Genomic DNA, 27,447 nt, shown 5'->3' with positions numbered 1-27,447 from the left:
CCAAAGAGCACTTCAACCTGCGTCATCTCATTACTATATACTGCAATACCTCAATATTACATTATTTTGTGAAAAAAAAATTGGTCTCCTGTGACCAAGATCACAAGAAAAAAAGATTTTTGCATCTGTACTGTTGCAAATTTCTGCTTTTCATATCAGTATTGCATGCTTATATCTATTTTTTGTACATCAGTGAGTCATCACTTTAAAAGACATCAACAAACTGGAGCAAGTTCAGAAAAGAGCGACCAGAATGGTGACCGGTCTGCAAACTGTCATGATCCAGTCCAGAGTTTATTTTCTGTTGTCTTCCCTTTGGACTGGTTATGTGGGGGTTAATCCCCTCTGCCTCGTTCTGCAGCTGGCTGGGCTATTTCAGTCCTCTGTAGCCTGTAGGCCAGCATAAGCTAGACTGCAAGCTTCCAAGCTAGTGCCTCTGAGCTGTGTTCCTTCTGCCTCTGATTACCTGGACCTGTGTATGACTTGGCTTGATCTCTGGACTCTGCTTCTGGTTTTTCCATTTCTGATACTACGCTTTCTGACTGGCTTTTGACCCTCTGGCTTGTACCTAGGCAATGTCTTATGTTTCTGATACCACGATCCAGGTAGGTCCTGACTTCTTGCTCATCCCTGAATACGCACTTGCTGTCTCCCTTGGTACTTCTGCTCTTGACATTTGCTGACTTTGGCTAGTCTGACCACTCTTTCATTACCTGTGACACCAGTGCTGTTGCTCTTTGTTACTACACTGTGTGTGTGCAACCTCTCTTCCCTCACCATCATCCCCTCGTGGAGGTTGCGATGTACTACACTGCAGCAGCACATTACACAAACCCTGTCTTTTGAGGAAAGGTTGCAGGATTTGGGAATGTTTTGCATGCAAAAGAGAAGACTGAGAGGAGCCTTAATAGCGGTCTACAAATATCTCAAGGGCTGTCACATTGTAGAAGGATCATCTTTATTCTCATTTGCACAAGAAAAGACTAGAAGCAATGGGATGAAACTGGGAGGAAACACAGATTAGATATTAGAAATTTTTTTTTGACAGAGTGACCAATGAATGGATCAGGCGGCCATGAGAGGTGGTGAGTTCTCCTTCAATAGAAGCCTTCAAACAAAGGCTGGACAGACATCTGTCTGGGATGATTTAGTGAATCCTGCTTTGAGCAGGGGGTTGGACCAGATGGCCCAGGAGGTCCCTTCCAATTCTATCTGTATGCACAATATATCTTTTTTTTTTTTTTTTTTTTTTTTTTTTTTTTTACATTTATGTCGTCCAGAAATCTGTTTTTGCCATCTGCATGTCATAAGTTTTTAAATGCGACTTCTTCAAAGGAAAATCATCTCACTTTGGGCCTAGAACAGGACAAAGGCCCCATTACAGCTCACCTGACTGCACAAAAGACCATTTATGGTGATTTTTGGTTTGTGCAAGAAGTTGTTTGTTGCTCTCCAGTATCTTCATGGTTTCCTGTCACTTGGAGGAGCAGAGAAGGAGGTGCAGATTGTGGGGTCATCCCATTGTGCCATCAAAGCCTCTGCAGCGACCTGAGTCAGAGCCCGCACAAGCTCAATTACTTTTGTTGACTGACGTTTGACCGCTTGCTGGAAGTTCTTCTACCAGAAATTCGCCATGCTGTATTTCTCCCTGGAAGAGATTCTAGTCACATTGAGATGAGAAGTTTTTGTTTGGGACACTTAATAATGTCAGTCTTAAGGCCCCGTCTCACTAAGCGATCTCGGTCGCTGCTGAGTCAAAACTTTTGTGACGTAACAGCGATCTCACCAGCGAGATCGCTGTGTGTGACAGCGATCAGCGAGCGGCCCCCCTGCCGGGATCGCTGGAAGAAACCTCTGGACATTTCTTTGGTCGCTGGTCTCCCGCTGGCCAGCACGCATCGCTGTGTGTGACAGGCGGGAGACCAGCGATCAGGTGTAAAAAAAAAAAAAAAAAAAAAAAATATATAGTTATTCTCACCTTCCGATGTCCCGTTCAGCCATCCTGCCTCTCTCCACGCTCCGGTCCCAGTGATCCTTTGCACGAATGACCGCGAGACTTTGCTATCCCTCAAGACCGTGACATCTCGCGGTCATTCTCGCAAAGGATCACTGGGACCGGAGCGTGGAGAGAGGCAGGATGGCTGAACGGGACGTCGGAAGGTGAGGATAACAATATTTTTTATTTTGATTCTATTTTTTTTATAGGGATGGCCAGCGATGCCGGGCGCTCGGTGTCGCTGTGCTGATCGCTGGTGAAGCTGTCTGTGTGACAGCTCACCAGCGATCACATAGCGACTTACTAGCGATCCTGACACCTTGATATCGGTATCGGGATCGCTGGTAAGTCGCTTAGTGTGACGGGGCCTTTAGTCTTATCATTAAGGCTAAGTGCACACGTTGTGGAACTCCCGCGGGAATTCCGGAACTCCATTCCGCGGGAAAACTGCATTTTAAATTCCCGTGATTTTCCCACGGAAAAACTAGCGATTTGCAAGCGTAATTAGCTTGCAGAATTGCTAGCGTTTTCTAAGTGATCTGTAGCATCGCTTGGAGAACTGATTGACAGGTTGGTCACACTTGTTAAACACGAGTGTGACTAACTTGTTACTATTGAGGCCGCCTATGCGACATCAGTAGTAAAAAGATCTAATGATGAATATAATCGTGTTTTTCTTACCTTCAGACCTGATCATCGCAATGCTTCCGTTCCCAGTAATGCCTTGCAAGACCTTTGATGACGTAGCGGTCTCACAATACTGTAGCGGTCTCGCGAGACCCCGATGTCATCACAGGTCCTTGCCGCAAGGCATTACTGGGAACGGGAGTTGGCGGGAGCATCGGCAAGGCTGCATGGGATGACGGAAGGTGAATATAACCCGAATTTTTATTCTATTTTTTACAGGGATATGGTACCCAGAGCCTGGAGGACAATCTCCTCTCCTCCGGACCCTGGGTACCATCCGCAAATGCATTCCTATGTGGGCAGAATCGCCACGATTCCGCAAAATAGTGAGCATGCTGTGTATTTTTCCCCGATGCGATTCCGCCACAGGAAAATCCACAGCATTAGCACAGCATTGTGGAATCCCATAGGATTGCATGGGATGCTGTTTTTTTGCGTTTCGCGGCAAAATCGCGAGTTAAAAACCGCCACGAAAACGCAAAAAAAGCGCAACATGTGAACGCAGCCCAACACTTTGATTATTTTTGTGGACCAATTCCTTTAGTTTGGCTACCACACCTAATGTAAATACTAGAGTTGAGCGACTTTTGGTTTTTTAGGGTCGCATTTCGTTTCGTGAAACCCGACTTTTCCAAAAGTCGGGTCGAGCAAGATCGTCCGATTATAGGGAAAAGTCGGGGTCGTCACGAAAAACGAAACCCAATGTAAGTCAATGGGGAATAAAAGTCAGCAGTGAGAGGAGGACAGGAAACACACCTACAGTGCCCATTTGAATGCCAAAAGCATCAATTCTTCTTACTTAAGCTTGTCAACCTTAATTAAATTCATAATACAAGTTACGCACTGAAAAATGGGGGTTATTTGGCTACAGTTGTGGGGGGGGAGGGCTGGCTCCAGGTTTTCATGTGGCCTGGGCGAAAGAGCGCCCCTTTAACACATACCACAACTCATCATGCTCCGATACGGCAGATAAATAGCGGTATAGTACAATGAAAAATACTTCACTTTTTACATCTCATGACGAGGCCCATCTATTTCTCCATACAGAATCATTGGTCCCATATAATGTTTGAAACAGTATAAGATGAGCTCCACATAATGCTACAGTATATGTTGGTCCCCATGGGTGAAGCTCCACTGTCTTATGGGCCCAAATAATGCTCCAAACATAATGGGCCCCATTTCTAATGCTCTAGTGTATAATGGGCCCTGTAAATGCTGCTCCAGTGTCTGATGTCCACCTTTGGAATGTTCCAGTGTATGGTGGGCCTCATCTATCATTCTCCAGAGTATAGTGCTCCCCAAAAATTGCTGTCCCAACATTGAAAACAATGAAATAAGTCTCCTCGCTAGGGAATCCCTGTACTTGTCTGGACTCCTCGTCGTCCCCATCTTCCATCTCACTGCACAGTATTTCAACTTTGCAAGTGCTGTGATCCTGAGCAAGCAGGGGGGGCCCACTCGTTGGCGACGGCACTGGCACAGGGCCCCTGATAGTACGGTGGTGTGTCTGATGGCGGGTGGGCCGAACCTGCACTTTCATCTGCAGCTTCCTCTTTGTCACCGTGTAAGATGGAACTGTATATGGGAAGGGTAACCTGAGTTTCATCAGGGTCAGATTCAGGCCGTGTAGCGTGCGAGGGGAATGTAGTGGTCTGGGTCAATGTACCAGCAGATTCATCGAGCAGTGGCTGGGCATCAGTGCACTTGTGTCGCCCCCAGGAGTACGGTCGCCACAGTGGCATTACCTTCTTCCTAGGGAGTGTGATGTCATGCTTGGGAGCAACGAACGATCTCTCTAGCAGGTTAACTGATTGGGCGGCGTTATTCCCACGAGTCATGACCCTCCAAACAGCGTTCATGAAGGCAAAGTGTTTGTTTTACGTGGGCAGTATGGTTGCAAAGCTGAACCTTAAAGGAATGTCCAGAAGGACACCACCAGGAGTGGAGCCTACGGTTAAATTCGACTCCACCTGGGAAACCTCAACCATGCCAGCTACAGAACAGATGCACACATTGCAAGCTTAATTCCGTTAACGAACGAGACTCCGTCATGCCCCGCGGTCCGAGTCCGGCTTACTAGAGGGACACGTGAGGTTCTGGCACATGAGATTGGCCAATAACTGGTGTGTCATGTCCTTAATAGAGTTGAGTGACTTTTGGTTTTTTAGGGTCGCGTTTCGTTTCGTGAAACCCGACTTTTCCAAAAGTCGGGTCGAGCAAGATCGTCCGATTATAGGGAAAAGTCGGGGTCGTCCCGAAACACGAAACCCAATGTAAGTCAATGGGGAATAAAAGTCGGCAGTGAGAGGAGGACAGGAAACACACCTACAGTACCCATTTGAATGCCAAAAGCATCAATTCTTACTTAAGCTTGTCAACCTTAATTAACTTCATAATACAAGTTACGCACTGAAAAATGGGGGTTATTTGGCTAAAGTTGTGGGGGGGGCTGGCTCCAGGTTTTCATGTGCCCTGGGCGAAAGAGCGCCCCTTTAACACATACCACAACTCATCATGCTCCGATACGGCAGATAAATAGCGGTATAGTACAATGAAAAATACCTCACTTCTTACATCTCATGACGAGGCCCATCTATTTCTCCATACAGAATCATTGGTCCCATATAATGTTTGAAACAGTATATCATGAGCTCCACATAATGCTACAGTATATGTTGGTCCCCATGGATGAAGCTCCACTGTCTTATGGGCCCAAATAATGCTCCAAACATAATGGGCCCCATTTCTAATGCTCTAGTGTATAATGGGCCCTGTAAATGCTGCTCCAGTGTCTGATGTCCACCTTTGGAATGTTCCAGTGTATGGTGGGCCCCATCTATCATTCTCCAGAGTATAGTGTTACCCAAAAATTGCTGTCCCAACATTGAAAACAATCAAATAAGTCTCCTCGCTAGGGAATCCCTGTACTTGTCTGGACAGGTGCTGTAGCTTGCTTAACAGCTCGCCAGCCGTTCTCACGCCCAGTATGGATTGCACGTGATTGCACAAAGGTTAGAAAGGGTACCGTATCCCTGGTTAACATGTATGGATAGCGTACACATTCAAAATATATGTCTCAGGAGGCAGGCTCAGACGGTGTCAGGCACAGTATGGATTTGACGGCCCAGATTACACAGCGGAGGAGCAGGGAGAGGTAAAGATTGCAAATGCTGGGGCCCTGCCCAAGCAAGGGGGGCCCACTCGTGGGCGTCGGTACTGGCACTGGGCCCCCTCATAGTACAGCGGTGTGTCTGACGGCGGGTGTGCACCACCACCGTCAGAGACACTTGATTGCACTATGAGGGACCCTGTGCCAGTGCCCGCGCCCAAGAGTCGGCCTACCCACCTGTCCAGGGCAACGGCACTCGCACGATGTCGTGCGCTAGGTGGTGACCCCGGCCATGGGGGGGGGGGGGAGGCAGCACAGTTAGGGAGTTTTAGAAAGTGGCATATGTTGATGTTGGACATTCAGCTGATGCAAAAGGCGAAATAGGTGAAGTACCAGGAAGAGGTGGACCAAAGCAAGCCATTTTTCTGTCACCCTATGTGTCATCAGGGGAAGGTGGGACAAAATCCTTGGAAACCCATGCGTGGTTCATTTTAATGAAGGTTAGATCATCCACATTTTGGGTTGACAGACGGGTCCTTTTTTCTGTCAGGATTGATCCAGCTGCACTGAAGACTCTTTCCGATAGCACACTTGCAGCTGGGCAAGCGAGCTCCTGTAAGGCATATTGGGCCAATTCAGGCCAGGTGTCCAGTTTAGCGGCCCAATAGTCAAAGGGGAATGACCTGTGTGGGAGAACATCGATATGGGAGGAAAAGTAGTTTGTAACCATAGTTGACAACTGCTGTCTCCTGTCACTTTCCATCGATGCAGTATTACCAGTTGTGTGAGCGGTATTTGAAAAATCAGTCCACAACATTGTCATGAAACCCCTGTCTCCAACGCCACTTCTGCTGTGTGCACCACGAACACCTCTGCCAAGCTGCCCCCGGCCCGTACGGCTCGTGTGAGAACCATCACCGCTGCTGTGTGCTGGGAATGCCTCAAGCAACCGATTTACCAGAGTTGCTTGTTTATTAGCCAATATTAGGTCAAGGTTCTCCTGTGGCATGATGTTTTGTAATTTGCCTTATAGCGTGGATCCAGGATGCTGGCCAACCAGTAGTGGTCATCGTTCATCATTTTGGCAATGCAGGGGTCCCTTTTTAGGATCCGCAAGGCATAATCTGACATGTGGGCCAATGTTCCCGGTGTCAATGATGCACTGCGAGTGCTGGGTGGAGGAGCACTTTCTGGCAAATCCACATCCCTCCAGTCACGCACAAACCCTGTACCAGACCTTGCCACGCCAACATTTTCACTTGCCCCACGAGATGCATCCTCCTCCCCTAAGTAATCATCCCCATCATCCTCCTCCTCCTCCACCTCGTCCAGGAGAGGTCCCTGAGCAGACAATGGCTGAATGTCATCAAGGATTCCCTCCTCCTCTTCCTCCTCGTCAACATTGTCTGCAGACGCCTGCTCCTTAAGGTGCGTCAAAGTTTGCATGAGCAGACGCATAAGTGGGATGCTCATGCTTAGGATGGCGTCGTCTGCGCTTACCAGCCGTGTGCATTCCTCAAAACACTGAAGGACTTTACAAAGGTCTTTCAGCTTCTACCACTGCACGCCTGTCAACTCCATGTCTGCTCTCAAAGTGCCTGGCCGTGTATCCTCCCACAAATGCATTATGGCCTGCCTCTGCTCGCACAGCCGCTCCACCATGTGCAGGGTGGAGTTCCACCTTGTTGCAATGTCGATAATGAGGCGGTGGTTGGGAAGGTGGAGCAATCGCTGCAGCTTCTACATACGAACGGAGTGTACAGGCGACCGGCGGATGTGCGCGCACAGTCTTCGCACCTTCTGGAGCAGGGCTGTTAACTCCGGATAATTTTTGAGGACGCACTGCACCACCAGGTTCAAGGTGTGAGCCAAGCAAGGTCTGTGGCTGAGTTTTGAAAGCGCTATGGCTGCCACAAAATTACGGCCGTTATCACTAACTACCTTGCCTGCCTCAAGATGTACACTGCCCAGCCATGACTCAGTTTGTCGCTTCAAGTACTCGGCCAGCACCTCGGCGGTGTGTCTGTCGTCTAAACACATCATCTGCAACACAGCCTGCTGACGCTTTCCACTAGTTGCTCGATAGGGAGACACCTCGTGTGCAACAGTGGCAGCTGCAGATGGAGTGCTCGTACGACTGCGCTCTGTGGACGAGCTTTCGCTTCTGGAGGAGGAGGAGGGTCGAACGCCTACAGCCAACTGTTTCCTATACCGTGGGCTAGGCAGCACTGTCCCACCACCGCTGTCCCCTGTGGACCCTGCATCCACCACATTAACCCAGTGCGCAGTGATGGACACGTAACGGCCCTGGCCATGCCGACTGGACCATGCATCAGTAGTGAGGTGCACCTTTCCGCTCACTGACTGCTTGAGTGCATGGACAATGCGGTCTTTCACATGATGGTGGAGGGCTGGGATGGTTTTGTGAGAGAAGTGGCGACTGGGTAGGTCATAGCGTGGTACTGCATAGGCCATGAGTTCACGGAAAGCTGAGCTTTCCACCAACCGAAAGGGCATCATCTCAAACGAGATTAGTTTGGCAATGTGGGCGTTCAAACCCAGTGTACGCGGATGAGAGACTGAGTACTTTCTTGACCTACTCAGTGTCTGGGAGTGAGCTGGACTTGAGAGCTGCATATGGTGGAAATAGCGGTGGACAGGGCGGACTGAGAGAGGGTTGATGATGGTGATGGAGTTGGTGTTCTTTCTGATGGCCTAGAATCAGTCTTTCGTTGATATAACAGTGGGATTCCCTGACTGCTGTGGCCTTGCAACGACACCTCAACATTTGCTGCTGTGCTAACCGGTGGGCTTACAGTGTGGGAAACAATGTAGCGTTGCTGACTACCTTCGTTGTGATCAGTTGCACATGTGGCACTTGAGGTTTGGTGTTGTGTCCACGCTTGCAAGTGCATGCTGGTTAAATGTCTAAGCATGCAACTGGTATTCAAATTTTTCAGATTTTTCCCTCGGCTAAAGGTCTTTGCGCACTTCTTACAGATAACCTTGACCTGATCATGAGGATTTTGTTCAAAAAAGTGCCACACTGCACTCTTCCTACTTTGGCAGACATTTTGCGGCCTAGCACGCTGTGATCTTTTGACCCTCTGGACAAGCTGTCCAGCAACTCTTTTGATTTTTGGAACCTGTCTTTGGAGTGCTCCGGGCCTGCCAGATAACAGCTGTTGCGATGTCGATGTCTGCTGTGGATTCTCCTCATCTGAGCTATTGGAAGCAGCACCCTCTTCCCCCAATGGATGCCAATCTGGGTCAACAACTGGGTCATCCATCACCTCCTCTTCAATGTCATGTGCACCTTTCTCTGTGTCACCGTGTATGGTGGTGTAGTGTGCGGGAAGGGGCACCTGAGTCTCATCAGGGTCAGAATCTGGCTCTGTACACTGCGAGGACAATGTAGTGCTCTGAGTGAATGTACCAGCAGAATCATCTATCAGCGGCTGTGCATCAGTGCACTCCATGTCAGATTCATCTTGGCCTGGGTAATTCACCATTTGACTTGATAATCCAGGCATGGTATGTGAAAACAGCTCCATGGAGTAATCAGTAGTATGGCCTGCGTCATCCTTCAATCTTGGTTGGGGTGAAGGACACAAGGAAAGGTGTGGTTCATGAACATGAGCCTCCAATGACGACTCAGTGCTTTTACTTTTTACAACTGAAGAAGAGGAGGCGATAGAGCTGGAGGCTGAGTCAGCAATGTAAGACAAAACTTTTTCCTGATGCTCTGGCTTTAAAAGCGGTTTGCCAACTCCTAGAAAACTAAGCGTTCGAGGCCTTATGTAGCCAGACGATGACGCAGGCTCAACACCTCCTGCATTCGGTCCTATTTTGCTCTTGCCACTACCATCAGATCCAACACCATCATTACCAGCTGCCAACCCCCGCCCAATTCCACGGCCTCTTCCACCAGCCTTCCTCATTTTTGGTAGAAATGTAGACGAAATCCAACAAACTATATAGTAATGTAAAACAAGGTGTCTATAGGACAGGGGAGATTTTGAATTTCTGCTCACACTAGTGGACACTGGACACTTTTGGATTGTGTGAGGCCCACTGAATATCTGAGTGTTATGTGACAGGCTCGATGGCACAGCTGTGACCAAAGTGACTAGAGGATAAGGGAGATTTTGAATTTCTGCCGACACTTGTGGACACTTTTGGATTGTGTGAGGCCCTCTGAATATCACAGCGCTATGTCACAGGCAGAAATTGGCTAGTGTATCACAAACTACAAGGTGTATGTAGAATTGGGCAGAATAGGAATCTCCCTAGAGTGCAGGTCTGTAAGAACGGAACATGTCCTCGACTTATTCTCACAGAGTGACACAGATAGCTTCACTGTGGCTGTGATAACAGCCGTTACACGGTACTGTGTGAGGAGCGTACACCGCTGTATGGTGTGAAAAAATGCACGCTCAGTACCTCAGCAGGACAAAAAAAAAATTGGGATTGCTTTTAAAAAAGCAGTTTGCAGAGCAGTGGGTAAACAGCAATGCAGCTGTCAGGAAGCCTTAGAAGGCAGCCCAACAACCAACACCACTGATACACCACAATATAGCCTCCCCTTGCACTGCACACACAGTGACTGGTGTGTTGTACAGGCACAATCGCTAGCAGCAGAAGCAGTTTTTTTGTCTTCTTCCCTGCCTAACACTCTCCCTACAGAATCAGCAGCAACCTCTCCCTATGCTAAGATCGGCAGAAGTAACATGGCGGTCGGCGTGCACGCCCTTTTATACCCCCTGTGACGCCCACCAAAGCAAGCAAATCACTTGCATGCCCTTCTGAAAGATGGTTGTGACCCCTGCCTATGTCATCACGTTGCCCACAGTGTCCGTGGATCCTGATTGGCTGAAAGAGCGCAAAACAAACTTTTGAAACGAGACTTTGGCGCTTAAGTCGCCGACATCCTAGGGTCGGGTTTCGTTTCATGAAACCCGACTTTGCCAAAAGTCGGCGGCTTTTGAAATTTTTCGACCCGTTTCGCTCAACTCTAGTAAATACTTAATTTAAATACTGGATACTGTGAAGAAACCGGATTGTATCTTAATTACACAGACGACTAGTTTTAGCAAACCAAGAAAAATATGCTGTTATCTATACTTTTACCCTTCGCCACGACAGCGGTATCGGATCCGCCCCACTTGGAACAGGAAACCCTACAGAAAGATCAAAGGGGGCAGTCCGCCTTTCCTCCTTAGTTTTGGTTTCCTGTTCCCAGGGAACTTCAGGATATCCTTCAGGAAGACATACCTGGGCCATATGCACGCCACCTGTGCGGTATCCTCTAACGGCAGGGGCCCTCGTCTGTTGGCTAGAGGTGATGACCGGGTCCGGGAAGGGCCGCCCGGTCTCCCCGAGGAGCACGCCAGGTGGCACCGAGCTTGCAAGGCTGCCGCTGCAGGAGCGGTAAGTGCACCAGTGGCACGAAGAAGAAAGGGGGGGGGAAAAAAAAAGAGGAAAGAGAGCAGCAGCGGTGGCGGCAGCATGGGGAGAGGAGCGGGCTGCACACAAAGCGGTGGCGCGGTAGCCGGCCGGTGCAGATGCTCCAAAGCCCAGGAAGTAATGGGTGAACTTCCCGGGCATGATGGCTGAGGAGCGCAACTGCGCATGCACAGCCGGGGAGGAGGAGCGACTTCCGGAGAGAGGGGGGAAAAAAAAAAAAGGAGGGAAAGAAACCTATCTAAACAAGCGCCGCAGATTAGCGGCAAAGGAGCCATGTCACCTCCAGGGGAAGTACACGCTCCAGCAGGAGACTCTCTGCGGGGGGCAGCTCCTCCAGGACAGACACCGCCCACAGGAGCGAGGTGGGAGAGTCAAGGCCTAGGACGGGGTCTCAGCCATCTGATCTGGTAATAAAAGCTTCACTGGGTGAGTGTGCAATATATACACTCTGTCTATTAAGCTGACGTCTCCCCTCTTCCAGGTGAAGAAAAAAGAGAAATCTAAACATAAAGAATGCGCTCGGCCTCTCCCTGACTCCTACTCCAAAAAGCTCTGTAAGCAATGCACCAGAGACTAGACAAGGGTCGGCAGTGTCATCAAAGGACATTCGGGCCATAATTAGGGAGGAAATACAGGCAATCACCCGTGCTAGTACTCCCTCAGAAACTAGGAGCAAAAAACAAGTGACCCTCAGCTCAGAGTCAGAGGAAGAACAGGGGATAATCTCTGATTCCTCACTCACATCATCATATAGGGTCATGGGATGCATTAGAAGAAGTCTGGGGACACGAGATGAAAACATAATTCTCCCTCTCTACAAATCACTCGTCAGACCACACTTGGAGGATTGTGTGCAATTTTGGATGCCGGTGCTCAAGAAAGACATTACTGAACTTGAAAGGGTTCAAAGGCGGGCTACTAAAATGATAAATGGAGTTGGTTCACTACAATACCCAGAAAGGTTATGAAAATTAGGTCTATTTACTCAAGAAAAGAGAAGACTTAGGGGAGACTTAATATATATGTACAAGTATATCAGAGGGCAATACAGAGATCTCTCCAATGAATTGTTTGTACCAAGGACTGTGCCAAGAACAAGGGGGCATTCTCTTCGTTTGGAGGAAAGACAATTTCTGCACCAGCATAGAAGAGGGTTCTTCACGGTAAGAGCAGTGAGGCTCTGGAATTCTCTTCCTGAGGAAGTGGTGATGGGGCCAACTCACTGAATGAATGTAAGAAAGGAATGGAGGCTTTTCTTGTGAGTAACAGTATAGAAGTTTACGAATAATATTATAGGTAGGTGGTTGAAGGAATTTTTTTCCCTATGGAGAAAATTGGCTTCTACTCTGTGGGTTTTTTTTCCTTCCCCAGGATCAACAATGCAGAACAGCTGCACTAAAAATAGGCTGAACTAGATGGACATAAGGTCTTCCTTCAGCCTTCAAAACTATGTTACTATCAGACATTGAGGGATGATCATGTTTTCCCCTAGATAGTGTGGATAACTTAGTCAAATCCGTGAGGAACACTATGGGGTGTGAGGAGACAAAGGGTATCCAAACTGCACAAGAAATAATGTTTGCGGGGATGGCGGAAAAGGAGAGCGTTTCCAGTATTACCGGCAGTTAAGGCCCTAATAGAGAGAGAATGGGAAAAACACAATCAAAAGTGTTCTCCCATCGGCCTCAAAGAGGAAATATCCATTTAGCGATGACGAGCTATTAAAATTTACCGAAGGTTGATGCCGTTGTAGCCTCTACCTCGAAGCAGTCTACTATTCCGGTAGAGGATGCAGGCTTATTGGCGGACCCGCTAGACCTTAAAGCGGAGTCATCATTAAAAAGGTCTTTGGAGTCTACCACAGGCATTTTTAAGCCAGCAGTAGCCAGCACATGTACCGCCAGGTCTATGCTCGTGTGGTTGGACCAATTGGTCTTGTAAACAACGCCAGGAGAGCACTATGGATGAAGAGCTGGAAGGGGCACACGCAATTGAAATCTAAGATTTGAGCAACCCCGCGCAAGGGTGAGTTTCTCTTTGGGAAAGCCCTAGATGACATACTCGCCAAAGCGAAAGAAAGGAAGAAGGCCTTCCCTGATTCTTCTATCCCTTTCTACAGGAGAACCTTTAAAAGGCGACCATTTGGGAAAAGGAGACCAGTGGATAGACCAACCAGATGGCCCGCAAAGGAAGAGAAGCAAAAGGGTAGCATGTTTAGAGGTTCAACATTCCGAAAGGAAAATAAGTACTGAAAAATCAGTTCCCCCAGTAGTGGGTAGACTAAAATTTTTTCTTCAAAATGGGAACAAATCACTTCAAGTTCATGGATTCTAAGTATAATTAAAGAGGGAATGAAAATAGAATTCCTTCAAATCCCTTATGATTTCTTTATCATAACCCGCCTTAACTCTATAATACAACAAAAGGCCCTGGAAGTAGAAATTCGGAGCCTACTATCCAAGGGGGTTTTAGTAGAAGTCCCAGAGGGGCAAAAGGGTAGAGGGTTCTACTCTCCGTTATTTTTAATTTCCAAACCAGATGGAACGTTTAGGACAATTATAAATTTGAGGAAGCTTAATACGTTTATTAAAAATAAGTTTAAAATGGAATCTATCAGATCCACCATAAAACTTCTCTTTCCAAACTGTGTAATGGCAGGGATTGACTTAATAGATGCTTACGATCATCTTCCTATTCATGATAGATACCTAAGGGTTGCAGTGGTATTCGAAGGCAAGATCCATCATTTTCAATATGCCTTTCGGCCTCTCTACAGCGCCGAGAATCTTCACCAAAGTGATGGCAGAGGTGATGGCCTTTCTTCGTCAGAAAGACACTCTAATCGTGCCTTACCAAGATGATTTCCTAATTATTGGGAACTCGATCCCCCAGTGTACCAGACGTGTGGCTGACGCGATCTCATCTTTGCAGGATCTAGGCTGGATCATCAACTTCCAGATGTCCAGACTTATTCCGCATTTCCTTCAGATGTTCTTAGGGTTCCAGTTAGACTCCACAACCCAGAGATGTCTACTCCCTCAGGTAAAGTTTACGCTCACAAAAGAGAAGGTGGAGGCAGCCATAAGTAGACCAAGTATGTCTCTGAGAGGGGCAATGTCGCTATTTGGGTCACTCACTTCCTGTGCCCCAGCAGTCCGGTGGGCCCATTATCATATCCGCACACTGCAGCATCAGATCCTCTAAGAGGACAGGTGACAGTTGTCATCTCAAGAGCAAGATAACCTTATCACAGGATGCCTTGGCTTCTCTAGAATGGTGGCTAGATGATAACCATCTCTCCACAGGAGTCCCATGGGTTATAGTACCATCTTGTATCCTAACCACTGACGCTAGCCCCCACGGCTGGGGAGCCCATATGGGGAATAGCTTCTGTCAAGGAAGGTGGAATAGAGATGAACTGGGCTACTAGTCTAATTTAAAAGAATTGACGGCGGTATATTATGCTCTATACCATTTTCTTCCACAGCTCCAACAGAAGCATGTTAGGATCTTATCGGACAACAGCAATACAGTGGCCTACATAAACAGACAGGGAGGTAATCGATCAGAGACACTGATGTCTTCTGCGGCAAGAATCTTAAACTTAGCCGAAAATTATTTGTTGTCCCTCTCGGCCCTCCATATCAGGCGAGAGAACAACCAAGAGGCAGATTTCTTAAGCCAACACACACTTCAGCAAGGGGAGTGGTGCCTCAATCGCTGAATCTTCAAAGACATAGTAGCTCTATGGGGACAACCTCAGGTGGACCTCTTTGCCATGAAAGAGAACAAATAGAAACGTTTGCCTCCCTGTCCCTGTCGGATCATCCAGACATACTGGATGCCCTCCAGGCCTCATGGAAATTCAACCTGGCATATGCCTTCCCTCCAATAATCCTCCTACCACAGGTCATTCCGAAGATCAGAGGACCAGGTGAGAGTAATTTTGATAGCACCATTCTGGCCAAAGAGACTTTGGTTCTCATGGCTACGAACCATGTTGGTGTCAGATCCTTGGGTTCTCCCTTCGATTCCCAACCTATTCTCCCAAGGCCCTTTTTCCACCTGCAAGTGGACAGCTTACACTTGACGGCGTGGAATTTGAAAGGCAGCTACTAAGATCAAGAGGGTTTTCTGAAACACTAATTGCTATGCTCCTACAGAGCAGGAAGCGGTTAACTACCCAGATTTATACAAGGATATGTAAAAAATTCCTGCAGTTTCATACAGCTCCTCATACCACAGAAATTCCAATAGTTCCTATCTTGGAGTTTCTACAGAAAGGGAAGGACTTGGGTCTGGCAGTAAACACGCTGAAAGTCCAAGTTTCTGCATTAGGGGCACTGTACGGCCATAATATAGCGGGAAATAAGTGGATATCGCGATTTATTACAGCTTGCGAACGAATGACTCTGGTTCACATACCTGCAATCCCTGCATGGGACTTGAATCTGGTCTTAGAAGCCCTTATGGAAGATCCCTTCGAACCAATAGACACGATATCCCTGAAATGCTCGTCACTCAAGACGGCCCTCTTAGTAGCGCTAACGTCTGCTAGGAGAGTGAGTGATATCCAAGCCCTATCCATAGACCCACCTTTTTTTTCAGATATACCAGGATAGGTTAATATTAAAACCAGACCCCTCATACCTGCCTAAGGTATCAGCAAAATTCCATAGATCTCAAGAGATACTCCTCCCGACCTTCTTTGGAGATCCCTCCACTCCGGATGAGCAGAAATTCCACACCTTGGATGGTAAAAGGAGAGATACAGGGCGCATCCACTGTGTGAAATCCGTATAAAACAATTAAAATTGTGGAACAGTAGGGAAGGTGCTCACCTATTGGGGTTGTGAGGAAGTCACAACACCCATGAACGCTTGAGAAGCAGCAGCAAGTCTGCACAGGGTCCTAGGACAGAATTGCAGAAATGACGTGGAAGTGCAATAAGGACTGCGCTTGCTTCTGGTAGAATAAAGGGTTCTTTATTCAGCCAACGCGTTTCCCAGAAGCAAGCGCAGTCCTTATTGCACTTCCACGTCATTTCTACACCTTGGATGTTAGAAGAACTGTCCTAAAATATATTGAGGTCCAGGAGCTGGAGCCAGTGTAGCTCTGTTCATATCTTTTCAGGGCCGTAAAAAAGGGTACGGAGTCACGAAGAGCACCATATCCCGATGGATCAGGGATGTCATTCGCTTAGCCTACTCCGCGAAAAATGAAGATCCTCCGAAGAACATCAGAGCACAGTCCACCAGAGCAGTGGCAGCCTCCTGGGCCGAGAGGGGAGACGTTCCAATTGAAGCCATGTGTAAGGCGGCCATTTGGTCAACCCCCTTCTACCTTCTATAATCACTATAGACTTGACCTTTCATCTACTTCTGACCTAAGCTTTGGCAGGACTGTCCTTGGCATGGTGGTCCTACTCAGGTGATAGTCTCTGGAATCTCTCTAGTAGGTGCTGTCGTGGCGCAGGGTAAAAAGCCGGATTACTTACCAGTAATGCTCTTTTAATGAGTCCACAACAGCACCCGCTCACTTCCCTCCCTACTAAGATATCAATAGTAAAAGTGTATCTGCTAAAGATGAATAAGGAAAAATTAGAAATGCAAAGACATTGCCTAACCCTTAGCGCACGCATGTGATCCCATAGACTGTAATACTGTGTTTTGCGCATTTCGAGCGCTAACGTGTGCATGCATTTTTTTGGCAGCAGTTGGGCGTACAGAAAAATGCAATATGTAGCGTCTGGTGCGCCTGGGCGCACACCTTGAAAAAAACGTAGCGCACTAAAATGTACATGCGCTATACCATGCGCCCACCATGTTAAAGATAGGGGAGCAATGTGCATGCGCACGATAGCACAGCGCAAAAACCGCTAGTGTGAAACCAGCCTAAGCCTGTAATATTGACTTGCAAGCTGAGAATTTCATATAACACAGTGTGTGCTTGTCTTTGACTAGTGATGTTTGCTAATATGCTAACTATGCATTGTGTTACGGAGCCAGTTTGACTCCTAAATTAGCGAGGGAAAAACTATGCAAATTGAGTAAATCAAGTCATGCTGGCTCCTCATCACCATTGTTTCCCTTATCTGTGAGGCTGGACTGAAGGACACTTGTTAAATCTAAAAATAGGTTATACTAGCTGAAGAGCCCGGCGTGGCCTAGTAACCAACTGTGGTTATAACAAATCATAATGATTATATTGCACCAAAAAAAAAAAAAACTTCACATCATATATTCAACACTACAGATTTGCAACACAAATTAACTAAAAGATTACCCAAGTATTGATAGTATTTTATTTTCAAATCATTCAAGAGCCATTTGATACACAACATGTGTATCTAACCCCATCCTGTGTGATACTGACTGCTGAGCTGTGTATCTAACCCCATCCTGTGTGATACTGACTGCTGAGCTGTGTATCTATTCCTATCCTGTGTGATAATGCCTGCTGAGCCGTGTATCTAATCCTATCCTGTGTGATACTCGGCTCCCCCTGCAGTCTATGTCAGAGGGTGGTCTGTGTTGGCACAGTAATAAATTGTTATTTCCAGCTTTACAGAAGGACTTTAACACCATAGAAATGATAAGAATAATAGGCCAAATTGTTTGGTGAAGTGGAACATGCAGGGTTAAAATTTCACCTCACAACACAGCCTATGACACTCTCGGGGTCCAGACGTGTGACTGTGCAAAATTTTGTGGCTGTAGCTGCGACAGTGTAGATGCCAATCCCGGACACACACACACACACACACACACACACACCCACCCCTTTATATATTAGATACCTCTGTTTAAAGAGACTCCAAGACTGAGACAAAGCCAGCCAGAGATTCTGCCAACACATATACTTCCAAAGGACCAGAGACAGGAGTGCAGCCAATTCATCATGGCACCATGACGAGGGACACGGATCTATAATTATGCAGGAAACAACCTAGGGGTTTTTGGCTCCTGTTGGAATAATACAGATCTCCTCCATTGATCATCGTTGAACCATGGATATGCTTGGTGAAAGCCAGTATTGGGACCCACCGGTTGCCTGACTCCATGTAGATGTTCAGAGAAGCCAGGTGGTCATCCTCGGATCAACTGGCCTTGTATGGACTGTAATCTTCCTACACTTTTCATTACCTCCTCTGTGTGTGTGTGTGTACCACAGGTGGGGTAGCTGACCCTGGGAGCTCTGACATAACATCTGACTTTATCCTGGCAGGACAGCGGAGGGGTGAGACTCTGTAATGTGCACTATTTTGGGAAATTTTGCTGAGACTGTTCTATATGTTAGCTGTCTGTTTTGTGGTTCAGTAAGGCATTGCCACACTGATTTACCCTCGCCCTGTGTTGTCTGAGTAGTATTACGCTCATTTTAAAGGTTGAGTAGGCATTAGGTGGGACGATCCCTGGTCCATGCGGATCCGGATAGCTCCTGTTGACCCCTGTGTCTCCAGATACCCTTTTGGCACCAGATGTTTTTACCATTGCCCCACATGTCGTCTTTTTCTTGTATTTTATTTTTTGTTATTACAGGTTCCTTGCACAGGAAACTTTTTTGCCTTTCTTCTTTTGAAATTTTTGCTTTGGTAACCCATTATTGTCTGGGCAGTAGATGGACTAATCTTGGAGCAAATGCCACAGCCAACAGCCCAACGCTGGCTAGAAATAGCTGAAGGCTTCCATGGTGCTGCCTGGCTTCCTAACTGCCTTGGGGCTCTTGATGGCAAACAGATCAGTGTGAAACCCCCGGTCCTGACACTACATTTATAAACTGTACCTTTTGATAAGTGCTGTTGGGTTTGAACGACAGTCATTAAAGGTTTGTAAATGTAGATATTGGGGGAACATGGAAGCAATGCAAATTCCAGGATTTTCAGTGCTTCCACAATGGGATTTTTGATGACTATTTTACATCCTAGGACTTTGCTAAATGCCTGTTTATTCAGGCCCTTCTACTCCACTTGTAATAGTTTAGTGATCAGGCCATTAGCTGACTAACAAATTTGCTGTACTCAGAGTGGGTTGCCTGATCTCCATCTCATTTTTACTTATCTGCCTGGTCCAGAAGGAACGCTGAATGTTCTTTTCACATAAATTAATAGATCTCTGACCTATTAGGCCTCTTTCACACTTCAGCTGTTTGACGTCAGTCAAAATCCACCGTTTTTGTAAAAAAGCGGATCCGCCTTTTTTTGGCGGATCCGTTTTTTTTCCCCATAGACTTGCATTAGCGGCTGATGGACGTCCGTTGCATTCGTTTGACGGATCCGTTTGAATTTTAGCATCCGCTGGCTGGAGTAGACGAACAAAGGAACGCTTTTATTTTCCAGCGGCGGACCGCTATTTTAAACTGCACATGCCCGGAAGAATTTTCCTTTCATTCATTTTAACCCTAAACTGTGGTCTGGAAGTGGTGAAAAAAAAATCTCTCCCTCACCTCTGTTCTTTTAAATTTCAGGCACTTAGCAGCTGCAGTGGATCCGTCCAACAAATAAATCCGGTGCATCCGCTTTTTGCAAAGCAGAAACAGATCCGTTTTTTCACACTCTGGCGGTTTGCAACTGACGTCAAACAACTGAAGTGTGAAAGAGGCCTTATAAGTATGTGCCATAAAAGGTCTATAAATGAAAAAAGACCTAAATTATGTTTGTCAGAAATGCATTAAAAGGATTAAATTCATCCAAAAACCTGCATACACAAAAAGTAGGTAAATCAATATATACAGGAAGGGACTTGCTACCGCTGCACTATACTCTAGCCTATTCTTTTGCCAGGGTCACTTAGGGCTAACCAGGACAGCCGTCAAGGAGGGGGAGCGCCACTATTGGTATCCCCTAGGGTGCCAACTTCTGCGGGTCGGCTAAAGTACAGGCTTCAGTATAGAGCAGGAGCAGCAGGTCCCTTCATGTGTATATTGCTTGCCTACTCTTTGTGTATGTACTGTATGTTTTTGGATGAATTTAGCCTTTTAATGCATAACTAATAAACATTAATTTTAGATCTTTTTTTCTATGATAAACTACACTTTTTTCTGATAAGACTATGTGCCATAAATATCAAAAGATCCTTGATGCGAACGAGTTGCATGTAGTGATGAGCGAACGTGCTTGCCACTACTCGATACTCACCCGAGTATCGCTGTACTTTGTGTACTCGGCGAGCACCGAGCATTTCCGGGATTATTCGGTGGGATCTCTGGTCCCCGCCCTGCAACTTTGGCGGCCTTTAGAGACCCAATCACGATGCAGGGATCGCCTTGCCATGCACTGTAATGCCGCAGCCATATTTGTTGTGGCATTAGTGATTTTATTAGTTAGTGTGGGTCTACCATTATTCAATCCACAAATCCAGCTAAACCAACAGTCCTTTTAAAGGGAATCTGTCACCCTTTTTTTCGGCTTGCAGCTGCTGGCATAGACATCGAGGGCTTATCTACAGCGTTCTGTAATGCTGTAGATAAGCCTCCGATGTAACCTGAAAGATAAGAAAAACACGTTATATTATACTCACCGGGGTGGGCGGTCCGTTCCGACGCCTCCCTTCAACGCCCACCGGACCGCCCACCCCGGTGAGTATAATATAACGTGTTTTTCTTATCTTTCAGGTAAGCCAAAAAAAGGGTGACAGATTCCCTTTAAGGGCTAATTAGGGGGTATACAGATTGCAGTGCTAGATAGGCATGGCATGTATGTGCATGTATATACCTGCCTAGCTGCTGGTATCCGTGGCTAGGATTATTTTTTTTTTTTTATTTATTTATTTTTTTTTTTTTTGCACCTGAATCCTGCTAATTTTATTACAAAACAATCCAGAGTCCCCTTTTATTTCTACATTTATTTGCCTGTTCACACTGCAGACTACAGCCAGGTCATTTGAATACAACAGCATGAAAATCTAATAATTTAATACTGCTTTGTCCATCCCAGGCCTCACACCTGAGTGCAGAAAATTCTGCCCTTTTTTGGGGGGGACTGTAGTGGGTTTTTTTTTTTTTTTTGTGGCATAGCCTACTTTTTGACACAATTTTGGTGGGCCAAAAAAATCCAGGCCACATCTTTAACAGTGTGGTATCTGTATCAGACTCCTATCTTTCTGTGTGATAAAATTTGTGACATTTCAGGCCTACATTACAGTTGTTTTTTTTTTTTTTTTTTTTTTTTTTTTTTTTTTTTTTTTCTTGGTCTTACCACAGTTATTGACACCAGTACATTCCAGATATTTGAAAGTGCGTTTTTCCCGCACATGGATCACATGTAAGTTTGCTCCCAATTCAGCCTTTTATATTGAACGTGGAAAGTACTACATTTAACCCCTTCATGACCCAGCCTATTTTGACCTTAATGACCTGGTCATTTTTTGCAATTCTGACCAGTGTCCCTTTATGAGGTAATAACTCTGGAACGCTTCAACGCATCCTAGCGATTCTGAGATTGTTTTTTCGTGACATATTGGGCTTCATGTTAGTGGTAAATTTTAGGTCGATAATTTTTGCGTTTATTTGTGAAAAAATCAGAAGTTTGGCGAAAATTTCGCAATTTTCAAATTTTGAATTATTATTCTGTTAAACTAGAGAGTTATGTGACACAAAATAGTTACTAAATAACATTTCCCACATGTCTACTTTACATCAGCACAATTTTGGAAGCAAAATATTTTTTTGTTAGGAAGTTATAAGGGTTAAAAGTTGACCAGCGATTTCTCACTTTTACAACAAAATTTACAAAACCATTTTTTTTTTTTTTTTTTAGGGACCACATCACATTTTAAGTCACTTTGAGGGGTCTATATGGCAGAAAATACCAAAGTGACACCATTCTAAAAACTGCACCCCTCAAGCTACTCAAAACCACATTCAAGAAGATTATTAACCCTTCAGGTGTTTCACAACAGCTAAGGCAATGTGGAAGGAAAAAATGGACATTTTAATTTTTCCAACACAAATTTCCTTTCAGCATCAGTTTTTTCATTTTCACATGGGCAACAGGATAAAATGGATCCTAAAATTTGTTGGGCAATTTCCCCTGAGTACACCGATACCTCATATGTGGTCATAAACCACTGTTTGGGCGCACGGCAGGGCTCAGAAGGGAAGGAGCACCATTTGACTTTTTGAATGGAAAATATGCTGGAATATTTAGCGGTTGCCATGTCGCGTTTGGAGAGCCCCTGTGTGCCTAAACACTGGAGCTCCCCCACAAGTGACCCCATTTTGGAAACTAGACCCCCCCCCCCAAGGAACTTATCTAGATGCATAGTGATCACTTTGAACCCCCAGGTGTTTCTCAAATTGATCTGTAAAAAAAAAAAAGTATCTTTTAGCCTCAGTTTTTTCATTTTCATATGGGCAACAGGATAAAATGGATCCTAAAATTTGTTGGGCAATTTCTCCTGAGCACACCAATACCTAATATGTGGTCATAAACCACTGTTTGGGTGCAGGGCAGGGCCCGGAAGGGAAGGAGCGCCATTTGACTTTTTGAATGGAAAATTGGCTCCAATCGTAATCGGACACCATGTCGCGTTTGGGGAGCCCCTGTGCACCTAAACATTGGAGCTCCCCCACAAGTGACACCATTTTGGTAACTAGACCCCCCAAGGAACTTGTCTAGATGTGTAGTGAGCACTTTGAACCCCCAAGTGCCTCACAAAAGTTTATAACATAGAGCAGTGAAAATAAAAAATAATTTTTTTTTTCCTCAAATGATTTTTTAGCACGCTATTTTTTATTTTCACAAGGGTAACAGGAGAAATTGGACCACAAAAGTTGTTGTCCAGATTGTCCTGAGTACGCTGGTACCCCATATGTGGGGGGGGGGGGGGCACTGTTTGGGGGCAGGGCACAGAAGGAAATGAGCACCATTTGACTTTTTGAAATGAAAATTGGCTCCAATCGTTAGCGGACACCATGTCATGTTTGGAGATCCCCCCCTGTGTGCCTGAACTTTGGAGCTCCCCCACAAATGACCCCATTTTGGAAACTAGACCCCCTAAGGAACTTATCTAGATGCATAGTGAGCACTTTGAACCCCCAGGTGATTCACAGAAGTTTATAATGCAGAGCAGTGAAAATAAAAAATCTTTTTTTCCTAAAAAAAAAAAAAAATTTTTTAGTCTGCAATTTTTTATTTTCACAAGGGTACCAGGATAAATTGGACCCCAAAAGTTGTTTTCCAGTTTGTCCTGAGTACGCTGGTACCCCATATATGGGGGGAGACCACTGTTTGGGCACACGTCGGGGCTCGGAAGGGAAGTAGTGACATTTTGAAATGCTGACTTTGATGGAATAGTCTGCGGGCATCATGTTACATTTGCTGAGCCCCTGTGTGCCTAAACAGTAGAAACCCCCCACAAGGGAGCCCATTTTGGAAGCAAGACCCCCCAAGGAACTTATCTAGATGTGTGGTGAGCACCTTGAACCCCCAAGTGCTTCACAGAAGATTGTAACGCAGAGCCGTGAAAATAAAAAATCATTTTTTTTTCCCTCAAAAAAAATGATTTTTAGCCCGCAATTTTTTTTTTTTCACAAGGGTAACAGGATAAATTGGACCCCAAAAGTTGTTGTCTAGTTTGTCCTGAGTACGCTGATCCCCCAAATGTGGGGGATGACCACTGTATGGGCACACGTCAGGGCTCGGAAGGGAAGTAGTGACGTTTTGGTATGCTGACTTTGATGGAATGGTCTGCGGGCATCATGTTACATTTGCAGAGCCCTTGATGTTCCTAAACTGTGGAAACCCCCCACAAGTGACCCCATTTTGGAAACTAGACCCCATAAGGAACTTGCCTAGATGTGTGGTGAGCACCTTGAACCCCGAAGTGCTTCACAGAAGATTGTAACGCAGAGCCATGAAAATAAAATCTTTTTTTTCCTCAAAAAATGAATTTTTAGCTCGCAATTTTTTATTTTCACAAGGGTCACAGGAGAAATTGGACCCCAAAAGTTGTTGTCCAGTTTGTCCTGAGTATGCTGGTACCCCATATGTGGGGGGAAACCACTGTTTGGGCACACGTCGGGGCTCGGAAGGGAAGTAGTGACATTTTGAAATGCTGACTTTGATGGAATGGTCTGCGGGCGTCATGTTACATTTGCTTAGCCCCGTGTGCCTAAACAGTAGAAACCTCCCACAAGTGACCCCATTTTGGAAACTAGACCCCCCAGGGAACTTATCTAGATGTATGGTGAGCACCTTGAACCCCCAAGTGCTTCACAGAAGTTTATAACACAGAGCCGTGAAAATAAAAAATCATTTTTTTCCCTCAAAAAAAAATGATTTTTAGCCCACAATTTTTTTTTTTTTTTCACAAGGGTAACAGGATAAATTGGACCCCAAAACTTGTTGTCCAGTTTGTCCTGAGTACGCTGATACCCCATATGTGTGGGGGAACCATTGTTTGGGCACACGTCAGGGCTCAAAATGGAAGTAGTGACGTTTTGAAATGCAGACTTTCATGGAATAGTCTGCAGTCGTCATTACGTTTGCAGAGCCCCTGATGTGCCTAAACAGTGGAAACCCCCCCACAAGTGACCCCATTTTGGAAACTAGACCTTCCAAGGAACTTATGAAGATTTCTGGTGAGCACTTTCAACCCCCAAGTGCTTCACAGAAGTTTATAATGCAGAGACATGAAAATCAAAAAAAACATTTTTTTTCCACAAAAATAATTTTCTAGCCCCCAATTTTTTATTTTCCCAAGGGTAACAGGAGAAATTAGACCCCAAAAGTTGTTGTGCAATTTTTCCTGAGTACGCTGATACCCCATATGTGGGGGTAAATCACTGTTTGGGCACACATCGGGGCTTGGAAGGGAGTGAGCACCATTTGACTTTTTGAACGCAAAATTGGCTGGAATCAAAGGTTGCACCATGTCGCGTTTGGAGACCCCCTGATGTGGCTAAACAGTGGAAACCCCTCAATTCTAACTCTAACCACAACCCCAACACACCCCTAACCCCAACACTAACCATAACACTAACCACAACCCTAACCCTCTTTCCAACCCTAACCCTCTTTCCAACCCTAACCCTCTTTCCAACCCTAACCCTGATGGAAAAATAAAAATATTTTCTTTATTTTATTAGTTCTGCCTACCTATGGGGGTGATAATCGGGGGGTTCATTTACTTTTTATTTCATTTTGATCACTCTGAGAGTGATCAAAATGAAATAATGGAATCTGCAGCCGGCAGATTCGGGCGGGCGCACTGCGCATGCGCCCGCCATTTTCTAAGATGGCGGCGCCCATGAACCGGACCCGCCGGACACCGGGAGCGACGGGGGGACTTGGAAGGTGCCGGGGACGGTGAGAGTGGGTGAGGGGGGGGGAACGGAAGCTGGCGGGGAGCGAAGGGAATGGGAGGGGGGGCAGATGATGACAGCGGCGGCAGATCGCCACTGTCATTCAGTGGCAGGGGGGGCGATCGCCGGTGGGGGGGGTCAAATCAGTGTCTCCAGCCATGTCCGATGCTACTGCAGCATCGGCCATGGCTGGATTGTAATATTTCATCAATTTTCATTGATGAAATATTACTATTGCTCTGATTGGCTGTTTCACTTTTAACAGCCAATCAGAGCGATCGTAGCCACGTGGGGGCGAAGCCACGCCCCCTGTGGTGAATTACAAAGCCCCCTGTATCTGCGGGTCAGGTGACCTTTCATTGACCCCGGTCACCCGACCCGCAGGGTGGCTTTGAATTCATGACACAGGGTATGCGTCATAGGTCGGATTGGCACCGACTTTCATGACGCATACGCTGTGTCACAGGTCGGGAAGGGGTTAAAATAGGGAAAGGCGCATGGCAAGGGACGGGGAAGTGGACGTGATGGTGCATGCAGAGGTAGAGGCCATGGGCAAGCTGCAATTGTGCCACAACAAACACACACATCTTCTCGCAACAGATTCCTGTCAGAATTCATAGGGGACCACTCTTGACACCAGAACAGCGTGAAAAGGTAATTGGTTGGATGGTGGATAATACTTCCAGTCACCTTGCCACCAGCAACCTGTCTTCCACACGGTCATGTCTGAGCAGCCGTAACTCTGGACCACATATTCCTCACCCTGATCCTCCTTCTTCCTCCCAGGCCGAGCGCCCGAAGACAACTCATCCCACACTTGAACACTTTGAAGAGCTGTTCAATTTTCGATTTATAGTTTTGGGCCTCTCGATGGTTCTGCTTGAAGTGGGGTAAACTGAGTTTGCATGTAGCGATGCCCAAATATTTGAGCAGCCACGATTACACGAAGGCGAAAGTGGGAATCTGTCACAAGAGGTGGACGATGATGAGACACAAGACCAGGGTGCGGAGGAGGTGGATGATATAGTAACTGACTCAACCTGGCAGGAGGACATGCAGAGCAAGGACAGCAGCACACAGGGGGAGGGAGGCATAGTACCCCAACAGGCTGGAAGAAGCAGTGTGGTGGCTGCAGACAGAAGGCGGGCAACCATTCCTCGTAACACCAACATGACGGAAGTTGTCATTACAACTGATAGGTCTTCCCGAGTCTGGTTGATTTCTAAAGACTCTGCCCACAACCTCAAACAGGACATTTGCACCACCTGCCATGCCCGCATCAGCAGAGGTAGCAAAACTACCAGCCTGACTACCACCAGCATGATCAGGCACATGGCAGCGAAGAACCCGACTTTGTGGGCTGAACCCCAGGGTCCAGGAACAGTGTCTGCGGGGGACAACACTGTTTCTTCTACTGTTGTGCGTGCAAGCCAATCCCCTGTCCATGGTGAATGCGAAGATGTCTCCTGCCCTGCACCTGTCGTTGCACACACTCATCTACCACCATCAGCAAGTACATCGTCCACATTCTTTTCACAGCACAGCCTTCAGTTGTTCATACCCCAGTCAATGGAACGCAAGCGGAAATACGCAGCCAACGCCTCACAGGCCACAGTACTAAATGCACACATTTCTCATCTGCTTCTGCTCGAAATGTTGCCTTTTAGGCTCGTGGAGACAGAAGCTTTCCGTAAACTGATAGCGGTGGCCCAAGGTACTCTGTCCCCAGCCGACACTATTTTTCCCGGTGTGCCATCCCGGCATTATCTAAGCACATGTCCCACAAAATTACCCGTGTTCTCAACAATGCAGCTACAGGGAAAGTTCACTTAACCACGGACACGTGGACAAGTGCTTTTGGGAAGGGACAGTACATCTCCCT

General features: G+C 46.5%; 1 long non-coding RNA gene across 1 annotated transcript in view; it reads left to right on the top strand.

The window, feature by feature from the left end:
* The first annotated feature begins 380 nt into the window (after positions 1 to 380).
* LOC141074881 (uncharacterized) overlaps positions 381 to 27,447 on the top strand; it is a 61,276-nt gene continuing 34,209 nt past the window's right edge. Inside the window, exon 1 of the long non-coding RNA XR_012227237.1 lies at positions 381 to 605. This is a non-coding gene — a long non-coding RNA (uncharacterized lncRNA). The remainder of the gene's footprint in view (positions 606 to 27,447) is intronic.

The sequence above is a fragment of the Dendrobates tinctorius genome, unplaced genomic scaffold, assembly GCF_039654945.1.
Source record: "Dendrobates tinctorius isolate UK_male_01 unplaced genomic scaffold, ASM3965494v1 ptg000342l, whole genome shotgun sequence".
NCBI lineage: Eukaryota > Metazoa > Chordata > Amphibia > Anura > Dendrobatidae > Dendrobates > Dendrobates tinctorius.
The sequence above is the reverse complement of the archived record's forward strand: the minus strand, read 5'-3'. Positions and strand labels throughout refer to the sequence as shown.